Genomic DNA, 15,246 nt, shown 5'->3' with positions numbered 1-15,246 from the left:
GAAACTATGTATTTTGCATGCCTTCACTAACAAAGTATTTTTCTGGGAAAAATAGGTGATTGTTTTTCCTTAGAGCTTTGATATTTTCACATATTCCTGGTTTGTTACATCCTTGTCCATACTTACCTCACAAACAATTATAATGGGGATAACAAAAGTGCTTTCCCCACTCAATTTAAATGAGAGAAGCTCACTTTAAAGGAATATTTTTTTTTTATTTACCAATTATAAGTGAGCCAAACAGCCAGCTCAGCATCAGAACATATAGTCAAGCCATTCATACCATCTTCATTCATTCAGTCATTAAGCTTTTAATAAGTAAATAGCGCAGAATGCTTTAAAAACATACAGACCAAGTGAAAAAATAATGCCCTTTAAAGCACTTGAAGTTTACTTTTCTTAACAGGAAAACAAGTGGATGTTTGAAGGTAGAAACTATATGAAGACAAATAAAATAGCATCTTACTGAGTTTCCAGAATGGTTAGAAACATTTTGGATGCTTAGATCACAACATGTCACCGATATATTAAAATAGTTGTAAATATGTTTGTGTGGACTATTATTCTGGTTTACACTTTTCAGAAACAACCAAAATTGTAACTCATGAAAATTTTCTTTCCTTTTGTGAAGTTTATTACTGATTTCCATAGATAGTGGTAGAACTATGTTACTCAGAGTCTACATTCATTTAATAAGTTATCTAGTTACAATTCTGCAGAAACAATTTGATTTCATATAAAAGATAATATTAGTAGTCTACCTTTCTCAAACTGTGAAAATAGCTTTGATTTATTAATAAAATTTGCTCAAGGATTTAATTAAGTACTTGACAGGTCCAAATGTACAGGAGAAGAGTTGACACTTATAATTTATGGTAGATTTTTTAAAGTATGAAGATGAGTTAGTAGTGACACTGAAAAAAAAAATTTTCACATAGTAGAGTCTATTATAATGAGAGTTGTATGAATATAGAGTTATTCAGACCTCCCTAGCAGCAAGTGTCTGAAAATGTCAATCAAATATGTTATGCTTTTTGCACCAGAATTCTCTTGAATTAGTAAATGCTTCAAAAATTAACCACAAAAATGCTTTTGTTTATAAGTATCATGAGTATTTGAGGAAGTCTTTATTCAAGAAAGGCTTAATTTGCAATATGTCTTCAAAGTGGCCAAAATTTTTCATACTTTCAATTCAAAATGATCTACTTAATATATTATTTCCTTCCTATTTATACAGCCAGGAATGCACATGAATAAGTTTAATTCATCTGCTTAATATTTATTGAAATAAATTTTAGTTAAGCTAATCCTTGAGGCAGATAAATATAGTACCCACATATTCCAAATAATCAAAGCAATGTCTTACCTAATAACTTCTTAATTAAATATATTTACATGCAAATAAACTATTTTTCCATTCCTAGCTTTTTAGGAATTTGTTGTGTTGTTGTTGCTTTTTTTTTTTTTTTTTCACAGTGGAAGACATGTTTTCTGGGGATTTTCAGTCTAACATACAGCAAAATCATCTCCTACCCAATGATACTGCCAGCTTAATCCAGGTCTGTTAATTGTTAAGCTACTTTAATGAGGCCATCTGTGCACCAAACTTTTTCATAAAGTCACTCTCTTATACATCAATTTGATAATATTTCTTCATAATACTAAGGTGCTTCCATAGTGTCTTATTGCTGGATTCCTTGTCAGATAGGATAGGGTCCTCAAAGTGTTTAATTGTGATAGAGTCAACTCCTTTTGGGATGAATCAGTAAAAGATCTCAAATTGAATATAACAAAATAATATTGAACAAATCAACAATGTCCCTTCTGCTGACAATGTGACCTGCTGCTCTCTGAATAATTTGGGAGAAAATGATAGTTAATCAGCTAAAGATCAAGATTTCAGATTGAATCCAGCCTCTTTCCTTTATCTACACTATTGTGTAGTTTTCTGAGCCAGCCATAAAACTTACAGTGACTCTGGTGAGCAATCCAAAGGAAAACCAGTTGCCTCAAGCTCAAAGTAAAAAGCACTTTGTTACTTCCCCTGTTGAAGAAAATTTGCCAATAACCTTCTTTCTGTAGGAATTTCAGAGTATATATTTTCCCTAATGGCTCAAGTTCTTTGGTCCAGTCCCCTCGAATATAACAATGGGATAAATGATGCACTATATCTAGACACATAGAGAAAGAGAGACCACATCAACTTGAGTCCAAATATTGGTAGGGGCTAAACTGGGAGATGCTTACTCCTTGGAAGAAAAGTTATGACCAACCTAGATAGAATATTCAAAAGCAGAGACATTACTTTGCCGACTAAGGTCCATCTAGTCAAGGCTATGGTTTTTCCTGTGGTCATGTATGGAAGTGAGAGTTGGACTGTGAAGAAGGCTGAGTGCCGAAGAATTGATGCTTTTGAACTGCGGTGTTTGAGAAAACTCTTGAGAGTCCCTTGGACTGCAAGGAGATCCAAACAGTCCATTCTGAAGATCAGCCCTGGGATTTCTTTGGAAGGAATGATGCTAAAGCTGAAACTCCAGTACTTTGGCCACCTCATGCGAAGAGTTGACTCATTGGAAAAGACTCTGATGCTGGGAGGGATTAGGGGCAGGAAGAGAAGGGGACAACAGAGGATGAGATGCCTGGATGGCATCACTGACTCGGTGGACGTGAGTCTGAATCAACTCCAGGAGTTGGTGATGGACAGGGAGGCCTGGCGTGCTGCGATTCATGGGGTCGCAAAGAGTCGGACACAACTGAGCGACTGAACTGAACTGAACTGAACTTAAACTGTGAGAACTTAAAGACAGTATGTTATTGAGCATCATATATCTTAAATAATTGACTAAAGAGGCATTTTATTCTCAAAAAGATTTCACTAGAATTTTAAATTCAAAAAATGTTTGCTGCAGTGATACAAGTGTGGACTCGACAACTACAGAATCTGTATAATCTGCCATGTGTTCCAGTTTGAAAAAACTTAGGCAGCTATGTCTAAATTTATTACATTTTCTACTTAGAGGGACAAGTAATAGACTAAAGTTTCCAAAGTTTTAAAGCCTGAGTTTGGATGTCAAAGACAATAAATGTGAAATGATTAAATAAGCAAAGTATGAAATCTCTCATGAATCAAGTCAATAAATTTACTTCTAAAGATACCTGGGTTCATTAAGTGGATGTTTAAAGAATAAAACCTGTTTATTCAGTGTAGCACAGTTCCTAAATAAAATGAAGAGTGGGGATAAGAAGGCAGCAGTAAGAAAGCAGTATATTGGAGGAGAAGGCAAAGGAAATAATGTTATATGGAGAAAGAGCAATATTGTGGAATAATAAACATGATCGCAGTAATCCTTACTTTGTTTTATCACATTGCTGAATCCCAATATGTCCTGGCTATTCTAGGTTCATTTGTAAAAGAAATATTTTTCTTTGTATTCCTGATCTTCCCTTATCTCACCACATACACACAACACAATTGCAGACTTCAAAGTTTTAACTACCAAAAATATAAGCCCACTATTTTAACAGATACTCACTTATTTACCGCTAGCTTATATTTTTCCTTTTCTGAGGTCACTCTATCTCCCTGACCTTCTTACTCCACTCAGAAAGTAATTATTCTATAAAGCTGTTCTGAGCCAACTCTACTGCATAGCTGCTGACTCTGGAAGCTTGACCTCCTAATATATCCCCGATCACCTCCTTTTTACCCGTATCTCACAGAAAGTCTATACATACACACACACCCCACATATAACTTCCTCTGCTTTTGTGTTACTTTAAGGGCCATTACCATCTGAGTTTTTACAGTGACTTTAATAAGAAAATAATTTTATTACAAATGATTAAATTACAAATGAATTTCTGGAATACAACTTTTATTTATAAATTGTGAACAATCTGTATTTATTCATGCCTGCTATTTTGATAGATCCTGAATTAAATATGATTAGCCATGAAATAAGTGAAGTGTAAAGAACAGAAGAAACCAGCACTAGCATTATTTTATTTCATCTCATAAATGCTATACTGCCAATGTCTATGAATCACAGCCAAGAAGCACATTTCATTCAACCTAACTGCATAATAGTAGATAATCAGACAAGCAAAGAATTGCTCTAGACGCTTAAAAAATCATTTCTAAATACTTTCACAATATTCTGAATCTGAAAAAAGTTGACTAAGATTTGTTAATTGTGAAAATTTTAAGCAAAAGTTCAGAAAAAATCCAATTCTCAATATGATTATTTTCATGACTTCATACTACTCTTGAATATAGTTTATAAACAATATTATATGGCATAAAATATTGGAGAAACATCAATATTCAAATTGTAAAATAAATAAAATCTATGGTAAATCTTCAGACAGCTAATTAATAACCAACATTTAATAGCACTATCTGAAATGCATTCTTGAGTTTCATATGTATTAGCTTACTTAATCCTAACAGCCCTATGATGTTACATAATTTTCCCTATTACCCCTATTTTATAGATGAGGAAACTGAGGCATTATGTACTGAAGTAATTTTTATGATCATATAGCTACTAAATGAAAAAGAATCAGTATAAATTAAAAATTTAGAGTTAATTATAATTATATTTTAATAATATGTAATTAAAAGTATCAAGTATAGTAAATATTGTGTTAACCTAATATTAGCAGACATCTAGGTTACAAAATGAGCATTAATGTGGTCCTATTTTAGTATTTTAAGATATAATATTATAGCTATAATTGTAAAGTCATCACAGTAGTTTCTTGGGCATGGGTTTGAAGCTTTCAAGGCTCATGATACCCAATATTTTCTTTAAATAATTACTTAAAGTAGTCTGAAGATAATAATGTTTCTCCTTTCATTACCACTTTTAACTCCCAAGTTTTTTGTGTTTGTTTTTTACCCTATTGTTTCAGGTCAACCTCCAGACAGATAGCAGAGAAAACCTCCATCCTTGATTAATGAAAAGAATACGTTGAGATGGAAAAGACAAAGACACAGCGAAGAAGGTTTTGAGGATATGAGCAAATAACTTCAAAATTTACAGAGTCCCATGAGCAGTATTTATTATATATTCTTTCTCACATTCCCCTTCCCATTACATTACCATGTCTTTATTGTACTTCAGGGCCAACAATGTTGCTTTAAAATATATTGTGACAATTGCCCCATTCATCTTCTTTGCTTCTGGCAGACTCTAGAATTAGGAAACGGTCCTTTCTAGCAATTCTATACAAATATTTTGTATTGTTAATGACTCAAAAGTGCAGTTAGATTTTTCATCCAGAAATTCTTTCCATCTTTTGTGTAAGTTTCCTTCTCCAGAAGATGATCTTAACGTTTGACAAATCTTGCGATAGATGCTTTTAATATTGTAATGACCACTCTAGGTTTTATACCACCCACAATCAGTAAATATTTTATTGTTACTGTTGTTTATTATTGTTATAGTTTTATGAGTGTGGTAAACAAAATTAAAATAGTTGAGACTCATCAGTATTGTTCATTGTTTGCTTAACTTGCTATTTTCCCATTCAAACTTGTTAACCTAGGAAAACTGATAATGTATGTCCTTTATCAATTTATCACCACTCTCTCTGTATGCTTATTTTTTATTACTTAAATCCAACCATCTGTTCCAACTAGAGGAGTCTCCTCACTTTTCCCTATAGTTTTTCTTGTATGTACAGGCCCCATATTGTTTTTGGTATATTCCCTCAATTCAAGACCTACCTTATCCACAAAGCTTCACACTTCTGTAAACAATATTGATCCTTCCATTCCCAAGTTTCTGTTCTTCAGTCATCTTAGAAAGATCATAGCACATTTGGGGAACTTCCTGTACTTAGTGTGCATTATAGTCCATGGTGTGATCAGGGACTGATGAGAAATGAGATTGGAAAAATAATCAGGAAATTTGTCACAGTAAGAAATCTAGATTTCACTCCAGAGGTAACCCTTAAAAGATTTAAGTATGGTGGCAATATGACCTAATTTAGAGGAATAACGCTGATGGTGGTATGGAGGATGAATTTAAGGAGAAGGCATAAGGGAGTGATAATAAAGCACACCTGCGTGGTAGTCCAGACTCTAATTCAAAAGGACTTGAAATAAACCTGTAAGTAGTAAGAATGGATAGGAGAGGACATATTTGAGAGCTATGATAACAAAACAGTTGGCATTACTGGATTATTTGATGTAAGAGGAAGTTTGCTTTGAAGTTTACTATATTTTTCAACTTTCCAACATGGGAAGATAATGGTGCCATTAAGCAAATTGGTCATTAGAGAAGAATGAGAAGGGGGAAGGAGGTGTGGGGTGATATCATAGTTTTAAATTAAGATGGAGATCCCTGAGTAATATTTGGGTGATGATATTGAAAGTTCATCTAAGATAAGCCCTGACCTTTAATATACCCTAGATGTAGAAGATATAAAAAACACACAATGTTAGGAATTCCTCATATACATATAAGGTTAACCATTTCATGAAGCATTATCACAATATTTAATCTTACCAATTATCATTTAAAGTCATCATCACATATAGTACATAAAAATATGGAAATAAAGTCTTCAAAAACAAATATATTGTCCAAAGCTACAGATATAATTGGAAGAACTTGGAACTAGAACGCTTTAATGGCAGTGATGGGTTCTAGAAAGTAATCCATGGCTCAAAGAAAATGTTCATAACAGAAATTCTATTTCTTTGACATTCAGAGCTCTGACATTGTGTTTATGTTAATTTAAGAACAAAAAAGCTCAAGAAGAAAATAATAAATTATATTTTTACATAAAAAATTAATATAGATATAATTAATCTTTACAGATTTCTGTGCTTTGTCAGAACAGTCATAAATTACCTAAAAGATAAATTGCCTTTTTCTTCATTTTTTTATTGTGGTGAAATACACATAACATAAAATTTACCATATTAATCATTTTAAATGTATAGATTAGTGGCATTAAATACATTCACAACCATCACCACCATCTACCTCCATAACTCTTTTCGTCTTATAAAACTGAAACTCTTACCCATTAAACAACTCCCCATTCCCCCTTCCTTAACTCCTGACAACCACTTTCTACTTTCTATATTTATGATTTTGACTACCCTAAGTACCTAATATAGTGGAATGATACAGTTTGTGACTGGCTTCTTTCGCTTAGCATAATGTCCTCAAGTTTCTTCCACATTGCAGCATATGTTAGGATTTCCTCACTTTCTAAGGCTGAGTAATATTCTATTGTATGTATATACTGCATTTTACTTATCTAGTCATCCAACAATGGACAATTGGGTTACTTTCACATTTTAGCTTCAGTGAATAATGCTTCTACGAACATAGATCTACAAATTTTGCTTTAAGACACTGCTTTTATTTATTTTGAGTATATACCCAGAAATAGAATTGCTTCATCATGTGGTAATTTTATTTTACATTTTTTAACTGTGCTATTTGTTTTCTTTTTTATATAAATTTATTTATTTTAATTGGAGATTAATTACTTTACAATATTGTATTGGTTTTGCCATACATCAACATGGATCTGCCACAGGTATACACGTGTTCCCCATCCTGAACCCCCCTCCCTCCTCCCTCAGAGGAAGTGGGTGGGGTGATTTGGGAGAATGGCATTGAAACATGTATAATATCATACATTTTTAATATTTTGAGGAACTTCTGTATTGTTTTTGACAACATCTATACCATTCTATATTACCATCAGTAGTACACAAAGATACCAGCTTTCTACACATCCTAGACAGCGCTTATATTCTAGATTTTTTTGGTAGGTTCCTTCCTACCTACATACAAGTGTGAGGTGGAGTCTAATTGTAGTTTTCATTTGCATTTTCCAAATAATTAGTGATATTTAGCATCTTTTCATGTACTTATTGGCTATTTTCTTTCTTTGGAGAAATGTCTATTTAAGTCCATTACCCTGTTTTGAACAAGGTTATTTGATTTTTTGTTGTTGAGTATTAGGAGATTTCTACATATTCTGAGTTAGACAAGGCTGTGGTCCATGTGATCAGATTGGCTAGCTGTCTGTGATTGTGGTTTCAGTCTATCTGCCCTCTGATGCCCTCTCTTAGTGCCTACCATCTTACTTGGGGTTCTCTTAACTTGGACGTGGGGTATCTCTTCACGGCTGTTCCAGCAAAGCACAGCTGCCACTCCTTACCTTGGATGTTGAGTATCTCCTCACAGCTGCTGCTCCTGACCTTGGACGTGGGATATCTCCTCTCAGCCACTGCTCCTGACACTGGATGTGGGGTAGCTCCTCTTGGCCGCTCCTGTGCTGTACAGCCACCACTCCTTGCCCTGAAGATCCCAGATGAGCCCCCAAGGTGATAGCTTATGGTGAATAGTGTCAGATTCTTGATCTCTGAAGAAGATTTAGCTTCAGGACCAGGGACTAGGCTTGATCACTCAATAGCTTTTATGTCACAGAGTTTTATTAAGGTATGAACAAGGACAGAGAAAGTTTCTGACATAGACATCAGAAGGGGGGATGGAGAGTACCCCCTTCACTGGTGTTAGCAAGGGAGTTATATACCTTTTAATTAATTATTACAATAAATCAAAAGAGAAAAAACTAGAAGTCCAGAAACACCTGGAGTAGCAGGCAAATTTGGCCTTGGAGTACAGAATGAAGCAGGGCAAATGTTAATAGAGTTTTGGCAAGATAACACATTGATCATAGCTAACACCTTCTTCTAATATACAAGAAAAGACTCTACACATGGACATCATCAAATGGCCAACAACGAAATCAGTTTGATTATATTCTTTGCAGCAAAAGATAGAGAAGCTCTATACAGTCAGCAAAAACAAGACCAGGAGCTGACTGTGGCTCAGATCATGAACTCCTTATTGCCAAATTCAGACTTAAATAGAAGAATGTAGGGAAAACTACTAGATCATTCAGGTATGATCTAAATAAAATCCCTATGATTATACAGTGGAAGTGAGAAATAGATTTAAGGGACTAGATCTTATAAACAGAATGCCTGATAAACTATGGAGAGAGGTTAGTGACATTGTACAGGATTCAGAGATAAAGATCATCCCCAAGGGAAAAAAATGTAAAAACGCAAAATGGCTGACAGAGATGCCTTACAAATAGCTGTGAAAAAAAGAGAAGCAAAAAGCAAAGGAGAAAATGAAAGATATACCCATTTGAATGCAGAGTTCCAAAGAATCAAGGAGAAATAAGAAAGCCTACCTCAGCAATCAATGCAAAGAAATAGAGGAAAACAATAGAATGGGAAATGCAAGAGATCTCTTCAAGAAAATCAGAGATACCAAGGGAACATTTCATGCAAAGATGGGCTCAATAAAGGACAGAAATGGTAGGTCCCTAACAGAAGCAGAAGATATTAAGAAGAGGTGGCAAGAATACACAGAAGAACTGTACAAAAAAGATCTTCACAACCAGGATAATCACGATGGTGTGATCACTCACCTAGAGCCAGACAACCTGGAATGTGAAGTCAAGTGGGCCTTAGGGAGCATCACAATGAACAAAGCTAGTCGAGGTGATGGAATTCCAGTTGAGCTCTTTCAAATCCTTAAAGATGATGATGTGAAAGTGCTGCACTCAATATGTCAGCAAATTTGGAAAACTCAGCAGTGGCCACAGGACTGGAAAAGTCACTTTTCATTCCAATCATAAAGTAGGGCAATGCCAAAGAATGCTCAAGCTACCACAAAATTTCACCATTCTCACATGCTAGGAAAGTAATGCTCAAAATTCTCCAAGCCAGGCTTCAGCAATACATGAACTGTGAAATTCCAGATGTTCAAGCTGGTTTTAGAAAAGGCAGAGGAACCGGAGAGCAATTGCCCACATCTGCTGGAACATCAAAAAAGCAAGAGAGTTCCAGAAAAACATCTATTTCTGGTTTATTGATTATGCCAAAATCTTTGACTGTGTGGATCACAATAAACTGGACAATTCTGAAAGAAATGGGAATACCAGACCACCTGACCCGCTTTTTCAGAAACTTGTATGCAAGTCAGGAAGCAACAGTTAGAACTGGACATGGAACAACAGAGTGGTTCCAAATAGGAAAAGGAGTACATCAAGGCTGTATATCGTCACCCTGCTCATTTAACTTATATGCAGAGTACATCATGAGAAACGCTGGGCTGGAAGAAGCACAAGCTGGAATCAAGATTCCTGGGAGAAATATCAATAACCTCAGATATGCAGATGACACAACCCTTAGGGCAGAAAGTGAAGAGGAGCTAAAAAGCCTCTTGATGAAAGTAAAAGAGGAGAGTGAAAAAGTTGGCTTAAAGCTCAACACTCAGAAAACTAAGATCATGGCATCCAGTCCCTTTACTTCATGGGAAATAAATGGGAAAACAGTGGAAACAGTGTCAGACTTTATTTGGGGGGGGGGGGGGGCTCCAAAATCACTGCAGATGGTGATGGCAGCCATGAAATTAAAAGACGCTTACTCCTTGGAAGGAAGTTTATGACCAGCCTCGAGAGCACATTCAAAGCCAAGACACTACTTTGTCACCAAAGGTCCATCTAATCAAGGCTATAGTTTTTCCAGTAGTCATGTATGGATGTGAGAGTTGGACTACAAAGAAAGCTGAGCGCCAAAGAATTGATGCTTTTGAACTGTGGTGTTGGAGAAGACTCTTAAGAGTCCCTTGGACTGTAAGGAGATTAATCCTGGGTGTTCATTGGAAGGACTGATATTGAAGCTGAAACCAATACTTTGGCCAACTGATCGAAGAGCTGACTCATTTGAAAAGACCCTGATGCTGGGAAAGATTGTAGGCAGGAGGAGAAGGGGACGATAGAGGATGAGATGGCTGGATGACATCACTGACTCAATGGACATGAGTTTGGGTAAACTCTGGGAGTTGGTGATGGACAGGGAGGCCTGTCATGCTGTGGTTCATGGGGTCACAAGAGTTGAACACGACTGAGCAACTGAACTGAACTGAACTGAACTGGCTTCTTCTGTCTACCCTCTGATCAATGTAGCTCAGAGGCCTGTGTGATCTTCCTCAAGGGAGGGATTGATTGGGATTGACCTAGTGGGCAGGGCCTTGCTCATTAAAACTTTAATCCAATTATCTGCTGATGGGTGGTGTTCTGCTCCCTCCCTGTTAGTTGTTTCACCTGAGGCAACACAGCCCTTGAATCTATAGATTCTATATGTTAGTTGTGACCTCCAAGAGGACTTGCACAAAGGGTGACCGCTTCCAGGACTGCTGCTGCTAGTGCCCCCATTGCTGTGGTGAGCCACTGCTGACCCATGCCTCCCCAGGAGACCCTCCAACACCAGAGGGTAGGTCTGATTCAATTTCCTGTGGGGTCACTTCTCCTTTACCCAGGGACTTGATGCATGCAAGATTTTTTCTGTGTCCTCCAAGAGTGGAGTCACTCTTTCCTCCAGTCCTGTGAAATTCCCAGAATCAAATCCTGTTGGCTTTCCAAGTCAGGTTCCATGGGGATTCCCAGTCCCTTTGCCAGATCCCTAGGCTTGAAAGCCTGAATGGAATTCAGAACCTAAAAACATATGTAAGTTATATGTAAGTTATAAACTTATAAGAATCTCATGCATCTTTTAAGAACACATTCATTGCTAGGAACATGGTATGTTTTTAATAAACAGTAAGAAATATCCCCCATTTTTATTGTCATTGATGTTATGTTTTATTGCAATTCAGTTTTTGAATAAACCATACCTACAACCTATGATATATTGAATAGTCTAGTCTAAATTTTAATATGATAATTCTCTTAGCCTTTCAGAAAAAGCTTGAGAACCTTACATTTGTTTTTAATTTCCACTGCAGGATTATTACCTAATTGCTGAATTTCTCAATTTTAAAAGGCATTCAGTGTTCAGATAAGCCCTTTGTCAACTGCAGCACAGCTACACTTACTATCAAAAACAAAAGTTTAGGAATATTGCACTTTAATATACCTAAAATTAGAGAACTTTGAAACTTTGAAGGGTTTGATTATGATAGATGTTGAAATACTGATATGCAGAGAAAGAACATTCACTGAATTTTATTTAAATAGAATAAAAACACAAATCTTGAAGTCTGAAAAGGTGTGTCCTTACATGAATCATTGGATACTTTAGTTTTAGTAACAGAAAGTCAAACTAGATCAAGCCAGGAATAGTGAAAATATTGTACATCAAATGTTTGACCTAATGGCGTAGAATGCATAAGGAAAAGCTTGCTAAGTAAAAAATACTATTTGTTATTGATGCAGCAAAGGTATCTCTATTTAAATTTCCAGAACTAGGTAATATATAAGTGAATGTTCTTATGTGGTGAGTCAATGAACTAGGAACAGGATTTGAGGGCATAATATATACTGTACATTTGCACATATCCTTTTAGATGTGTTGTTGTTCAGTCACTAAGTTCTATCTGGCTATTTGTGGCCCCATGAAATGCAGCACACCAGGCCTCCCTGTCCTTCACTATCTCCCAGCACTTTCTCAAACTCATGTCCATTGAGTCGGTGATGACATCCAACCTCTGTTGTTCCCTTATCTTTCTGCCTTCAATCTTTCCCGGCATCGTGGTTTTTTCCAATGAGTCAGCTATCTGCATTAAGTGGCCAAACTTATTGGAGCTTCAGCATAAGTCCTTCCAATGGATGTTCAGTGTTGATAACCTTTAAGACTGACTGGTTTGATCTACTTGCTTTCCAGGGACTCAAAGAATTTTCTCCAGCACCACAATTCCAAAGTATCTATTATTAAGCACTCTGCCTTCTTTATGATCCAGCTCTCCCATTGGTACACCCAAAAAAGATATATTTTTATTATAGGGGACTGGAATGAAAAAGTAGGAAGTCAAGAAACATCTGGAGTAACAGGCGAATTGGCCTTGGAATGTGGAATGAAGCAGGGCAAAGACTAATAGAGTTTTGCCAAGAAAATGCACTGGTCATAGCAAAAACCCTCTTCCAACAACACAAGGGAAAACTCTACACATGGACATCTCCAGATGATCAACACTGAAATCAGAATTATTATATTCTTTGCAGCCAAAGATGGAGAAGCTCTATACAGTCAACAAAAACAAGACCAGGAGCTGACTGTGGCTCAGATCATGAACTCCTTATTACCAAATTCAGACTTAAATTGAAGAAAGTAGGGAAAACCACTAGACCATTCAGGTATGACCTAAATCAAATCCCTTATGATTGTACAGTGGAAGTGAGAAATAGATTTGAGGAACTAGATCTGATAGACAGAGTGCCTGTTGACTATGGAATGAAGTTGTACAGGAGACATTGTACAGGAGACAGGGATCAAGATCATCCCAGTGGAAAAGAAATGAAAAAAGGAAAATGGCTGTCTGGTGAGGCCTTACAAATAGCTGTGAAAAGAAGAGAAGCAAAAAGCAAAGGAGAAAAGGAAAGACATAAGCATCTGAATGCAGAGTTCCAAAGAAGAGCAAGAAGAGATAAGAAAGCCTTCTTCAGCAATCAATGCAAAGAAACAGAGGAAAAGAACAGAATGGGAAAGACTAGAGATCTCTTCAAGAAAATTAGAGATACCAAGGGAACATTTCATGCAAAGATGGACTCGATAAAGGACAGAAATGGTATGGACCTAACAGAAGCAGAAGATATTAAGAAGAGGTGGCAAGACTACACAGAAGAACTGTACAAAAAAGATCTTCATGACCCAGATAATCACGATGATGTGATCACTCATCTAGAGCCAGACATCCTGGAATGTGAAGTCAAGTGGGCCTTAGGAAGCATCACTATGAACAAAGCTAATGGAGGTGACGGAATTCCAGTAGAGCTATTTCAAATCCTGAAAGACAATGTTGTGAAAGTGCTGCACTCAGTCTGCCAGCAAATTTGGAAAACTCAACAGTGACCACAGGACTGGAAAAGTCAGTTTTCATTCCAATCCCAAAGAAAGACAATGCCAAAGAATGTTCAGACTATGGCACAATTGCATTCATCTCACATGCTAGGAAAGTAATGCTCAAAATTCTCTAAGCCAAGCTTCAGCAATACGTGAACTGTGAATTTCCTGATGATCAAGCTGGTTTTAGAAAAGGCAGAGGAACCAGAGATCAAATTGCCAACAACCGCTGGATCATGGAAAAAGCAAAAGAGTTCCAGAAAAACATCTATTTCTGCTTTACTGACAATACCAAAGCCTTTGACTGTGTGGATCACAATAAACTGTGGAAAATTCTGAAAGAGATGGGAATACCAGGCCACCTGACCTGCCTCTTAAGAAACCTATATACAGGTCAGGAAGGAACAATTAGAACTGGACATGGAACAAAAGACTCGTTCCAAATAGGAAAAGGATATGTCAAGGCTGTATATTGTCACCCTGTTTATTTAACTTATACGCAGAGTACATCATGAGAAACGCTGGACTGGAAGAAGCACAAGCTGGAATCAAGATTGCCAGGAGAAATATCAATCACCTCAGATATGCAGATGACACCACCCTTATGGCAGAAAGTGAAGAGGAACTAAAAAGCCTCTTGATGAAAATGAAAGAGGAGAGTGAAAAAGTTGGCTTAAAGCTCAACATTCAGAAAACGAAGATCATGGCATCTGGTCCCATCACTTCATGGGAAATGGAGAAACAGTGGAAACAGTGTCAGACTTTATTTTTTGGGGCTCCAAAATCACTGCAGATGGTGACGGCAGCCATGAAATTAAAAAACGCTTACTCCTTGGAAGAAAAGTTATGGCCAACCTACATAGCATATTCAAAAGCAGAGACATTACTTTGCTGACTAAGGTCTGTCTAGTCAAGGCTATGGTTTTTCCTGTGGTCACGTATGGATGTGAGAGTTGGACTGTGATGAAAGCTGAGTGCCGAAGAATTGATGCTTTTGAACTGTGGTGTTGGAGAAGACTCTTGAGAGTCCCTTGGACTTCAAGGAGATCCAACCAGTTCATTCTGAAGGAGATCAGCCCTGGGATTTCTTTGGAAGGAATGATGCTAAAGCTGAAACTCCAGTACTTTGGCCACCTCATGCAAAGAACTGACTAATTGGAAAAGAGTCTAATGCTGGGAGGGATTGGGGGCAGGAGGAGAAGGGGATGACCGAGGATGAGATGGCTGGATGGCATCCCTGACTCGATGGACGTGAGTCTGAGTGAACTCTGGGAGCTGGTGATGGACAGGGAGGCCTGGCGTGCTGCAATTCATGAGGTCGCAAAGAGTGGGACCCGACTGAGCGACTGAACTGA

Source organism: Capricornis sumatraensis, chromosome X (genome assembly GCF_032405125.1).
Source record: "Capricornis sumatraensis isolate serow.1 chromosome X, serow.2, whole genome shotgun sequence".
In the NCBI taxonomy this organism is placed as follows: domain Eukaryota; kingdom Metazoa; phylum Chordata; class Mammalia; order Artiodactyla; family Bovidae; genus Capricornis; species Capricornis sumatraensis.
Note: the sequence above shows the minus strand (reverse complement) of the source record.